This window comes from Pinus tabuliformis, chromosome 6, assembly GCF_031772625.1.
Source record: "Pinus tabuliformis cultivar Carrire ecotype Pingquan chromosome 6, CPIR1, whole genome shotgun sequence".
Taxonomy (NCBI): Eukaryota; Viridiplantae; Streptophyta; class Pinopsida; order Pinales; family Pinaceae; genus Pinus; species Pinus tabuliformis.
In genome coordinates this window covers 1,614,207,232-1,614,212,156 of record NC_142292.1, presented here as the reverse complement: position 1 = coordinate 1,614,212,156, position 4,925 = coordinate 1,614,207,232, and the positions used below count along the sequence as shown (strand labels likewise).

The 4,925-nt window shown below is 39.8% G+C and overlaps 1 pseudogene; it reads right to left on the bottom strand.

The window, feature by feature from the left end:
- Nucleotides 1-927: 927 nt before the first annotated feature.
- On the bottom strand, nt 928-1,389 carry LOC149265075 (uncharacterized; annotated as a pseudogene).
- Between the last annotated feature and the right edge of the window lie 3,536 nt (nt 1,390-4,925).

Genomic DNA, 4,925 nt, shown 5'->3' with positions numbered 1-4,925 from the left:
AAGTGCGATTTTTTGGAGTTTCTCAAGGATTTCTGGTTGGAATCCAGGGATAAAATTTGTAACCAAATGTTGATTTGTGTTTTTTAAACTGGTTTTTTCACTGAATATATGGATTCACACTCTCAAAAACCTCTGGGGCACTTCAATTGTAAAAAGTTCACCTATTAAACTTGCGATTTCAATGAATCTCTATCGGATTTTAGACAAATTAGTCCAAAAAACAAACAAGAAAAATTTCCAAAAAGTAGCACTTATGGTCCATCACACCTTGAGAAAGTAGAGAGAGAAGAGTTCACATATCACCATAGTTTTGTTGACTTAACAAGTGAAGGAGATTGACAGTATGACAACTTTTTTGAAAATTAAAATAGATATGAATAAGAGCAAGACAATCCAAAAGAAAATACTTCTTATTTTCAACCCAAAAAATTTAACATGCAAAATATTTTTCATAAAAAAATACCAACCACCCATCATTATTCATGGTCATGCTTTACAAGTACATTGACAAGTATCTTAATGCATGACTTCCTTGCTTAAAATTTGATTACATGGAACCTAAATAAATCTGCTCTCACTTGGAAACTGGGGCCTTCAATTCTAACATATTTACTTACTTTTTTAGCTTTATCAAAAAGCTAAACATTTCTTTTGGAATTGGACCGGGTAAATGGAAAACCAAACTGCGCTCCAAACCACTAAAACTACTTAACCGAATTTACTAGAGTTAATAACCTGAATCCAAATATTTTCACTAAAAAAACCACTCAGACTTCACTAGAGTTACTAACCTGAATACCAATATTTTCATTAAAAAAAACCATCCACACTGTAAAACCTTATCAAAAAGTTCAAACATATCCGGTAAAATTGAACCAGAAAAACAAACTTTACTCTCAACCTTCTAACAAAAACCCAATATTCTCATTAATCAGAAAGCCATCCAGACTGTGGACGACCAAAGATGTCGTTGTATCTAACATCATATGACCCTGAGGCGTACTGTTTAAATTGCCCCAGATTAGGGTAAGCCGCCCTACAACCTTCCCTGCCCTCCTCACAATTTCCTTCCCCAGGGCTGCCAAAGATAAATTTCCGCAGCTTCGACAGCTTACCCTTCGCCGGGGTCTTCTTCTCAGTCCTGTGCTTGGACGCCTCCACCAATTTTTGCTTCAACTTATCCTGCCCCATACAACCTACCTAGGGCGACGTCGTTTCCTGGGATTCGAACCCGACACCATTGTCCGGGATTACAGAGCTCCAACGCCCTCTTGCAGGGCGATGCCTGGTGAAATAATCTAGTCTCTTCAAGTCTCTGCCGGGGCTGAAGGTAGCCACAGTCAAGACTGCAATAGGCGGTCTGATGAGAACCGAAGATTTCGCGGGCATCTGTTGTTCGGACTCGCGGCCATTTCACCGGATTGATTGATTGTTTGATTTTAATTTCACCAGATTGATTGATTGTCTGATTTTGATGAAGTTCGCTAGGCTGAACAGCTTAAGGGATGAAGAAAATAAGCCCCAACTTATTTTCATATTTTTATATTTTTTTTGAGGCCCACTCTTTTGTTATGGATTTTGGATATTGATTTTGTTATAGATGTTGATTTTGCTTGGTTAGCAATCTGGTTTATCTTTTTCAGCACGAAAAAAAAAAGCTATATAGTTATATTATATTCATCCAAAAAATAGAAATTTACAGCACTATAAATATGTGGGCATCTGATCTGAAAAGAGAAGATTGGCTCAAGACCTCCTGGAGAAAGGATATATGTATCCTAGACAGATCTGTTACATAGAAGCCATGAGGAAAAAGTTGCATATTGGACATATATGTAGAATTCCAAAAAAAAAACAGTCCCATGAGCCAGTGTAATGTATGAAGAATCGACATATAATGAGACAAAAGATGGGGAGCATCATTCATACCAAATATGACCTCACAAAATAGAGAAATATGTACCCTACATGGAAAAATCCTGGATCTCGTAGGAGGTGTTGTCAACAGTGATCTGCAACCTCCATAATCCTTGTGGTGATGATAGCCCTTGCTTTGACAAAGCATCTGCTCTCCGATTTTTTCCCCTGGCGATGTGGGAGATTGAGTAGTCCTTCCTGTTGAGCCACAAAGCCTCAAGCCTGTTCAACCAGCTAGAGAGGTGAATATTTTTTATGCAATTTTTGGACAGCACATGGTCTATGGTGACTTTGGAGTCTCCAAAAATATGAAGATTTTTGAGACCAAGGAAATCAGAGAAAGAGATGAGACCGGCCAGAGCCATAATTTCAGCTTTGTTGTTGGTTCCAGGTCCTCCGTTCCAATATATATCAAAAGCTTGACCTTCAACTGGAATTATATAAACACCACAGGCACATATGTCATGCTGGGCAGCGCCATCAAAAAAAGCATAGGGATATTCATAGGCATCCATGGGCAGCTGTTTCACTCCTTGTTTGACTTTGAGGAGTCGGGGCTGATCAAGCGCTTCGTATAAATGAAGGATTGATTCGAAAACTATATTAAACGGTTCCCTTATGGAGTCGAAAATCATCCGGTTGCGCCATTTCCAGATGGCCCAGATAGTGATCAAAGGGATCCGCCTTCTCTTGCTACACATGTTGCTCCATAAATTGAAGGCCTCGTAGATGGTAGGAGCGGTGACATTAGTGAATCCAAAGTGAGCAGATAAGTGCTGCCAAATCAACAGGGATTGTGGACATTGTAGAAAAATATGAATATTATTTTCAGTGTTCGACCTGCAGAGGGGACTTATAGCAGGCCCACACCAATTTCACTTCTGAAGATTCTCCAAGGTGAGATCCCTGTTATGAAAAAACAGCCAGGCAAATATATTGATTTTTAAAGGGCATCCTGATTTCCAGAACGTAGGCGGAAAGATATGATCAGATGTATCGAATTCTGTTTGTAAAATCTGGAGATATATATGCCTTGCACGAACAACTGAAGTGTCGCCGAGACCTTTCCAAATGATGCAATCCCTGTCCATCGAACGATATAGACCACGTGATTGAAGGGAAAGGGTGATGGCGTTCCATTGGGCTGCGAGAACACTTGTCAATTGTATATCAGAAGCATATTTCCAGATTGGGATGGCATCGTCTCATTTTTTAATAACACTGGCCCAGAAGAAATATCCCCTGCTATGTAGATATCTCAGGAGATGATGGGAGATTTGGATCGATTCACCCGCACCTGAAATCTCATCAAAACCAATAATAATGCTAGATCCTGTTTGGAATTTCCAAATCAAATTTTTTCTAAAAAAAGGCTCCAATTTCTTAAAACCTATCCAAATGTATGAACCATTGGTGGACCCAATGGAGCGTTGTCTAAATCAATATGTTATGTCAAGGTCGTTCATATACTTAGCTCTGATAGATTTGCTCCAGTTGGACTCTCCCATAATCGCATTCCACATTGATTTGCATAGAAGCGCTCTTCTGAAGGAGTGTAAATCCAATATGCCCCAACCCCCCATGTTTTTTGGCGGAGACAGCTTCGAAAGCTTGCTGAGATGAAATTTAATCTTCTCTTTCTGTCCACCCCAAATGAAATTGGCTATCATTCTGTTTAAACAGTTAATAATAGCTGGTGGGATATAGAAAAGGAGGGCCCAATAAACCATGATTTGTACCAGCACGGATTGGGTAAGGATGGCGCGACCTCCAATGGATAAGCATCTATATTCCCAAGTAGAAATTTTGTTGTAGAACCGATCCAGAATCCACGACCAGTCAGCCACTCTGTAACTCACAGGTTTCAAATAGAAACCAAGATATTTGAAACCCTTCTTAATAGGAAATGCTTTGATATGGAAAATATTTGTAATAAAAGTGATAGTGTCACCATTTTCATCAGCGACATGGAAAGAAGATTTTAAATCGTTGATATGCATGCCGGTGGATTTTTGGAATCTCTTTAAGATTTCAAAGATACACAACCATGTAGATCTGCACAGAATGGCTGAAAGAAGGATATCATCGACAAAAAGTGAGTGTGACATGAAATTATGCTTGCTTAAGGGAAGAGGCTTGAATCTCTCCTGTTGAACCGCGATATTTATGTGTAAGCTAAGAGATTCCATGACAAGGACGAAGATAAGTGGATATATGGAGCAGCGCTGGCATAATCCCCTGGCCGCTTTGAAAAAAGGAGTAGGGGCACCGTTTATGAGGACAGCGAAATTTACATCCACCACACAGGCCATGATCCATCGAATACATCTGACATCTAGGCCGATCCTAGCCAGAAGGCATCTTATAAAGCCCCAGCTCACACAATCGTATGCCTTTTTTAGGTCGATTTTCAAAAGAGCCGCATCTATTTTCCTGTTGTGCATTGAATGTAAGCATTCTTGGGTGAGAGCCACCGCTTCAGAGATGTTTCTGTCTTTGAGAAAGCTGTGTTGCTCTAAGGACAGATGAAGAGATAGAGTGTTCCTGATACGAATAGCAATAATCTTAGATATGATCTTGTATAGTACATTGCATAATGAGATGGGCCGATAATCTGAAAATGTGCATGAGAGCTTCTTCTTTGGAATAAGGGCGATATATGTAGAGGAGATCTTTTGACTGATGAAGCCTTGAGTTCTCGAATCCTCGACCATCTTGAGGATATCTTCCTTGAATAATTCAAAGAAGTGGATGAAGAAGTCGATGGTCCACCCATCCGGACCGGGGCACTTATCTTTCTGGAATGTTTTCATTGTTGCCAGTAATTCTTCTTCAGAAACTTTAGCAACAAGAGCATTGTTCAGGCCTTCATCAAACATAGTGGGGTATGGGTCTATTCCCCAAAAAATATCCTCAAAATCACAGGCAGAATCCTCACTGTATGCCATTTTGAAAAATTTTACAGCCTCTCTAGAGATGGCTTCCTGTGTAGAGTGAGAATTACCGTG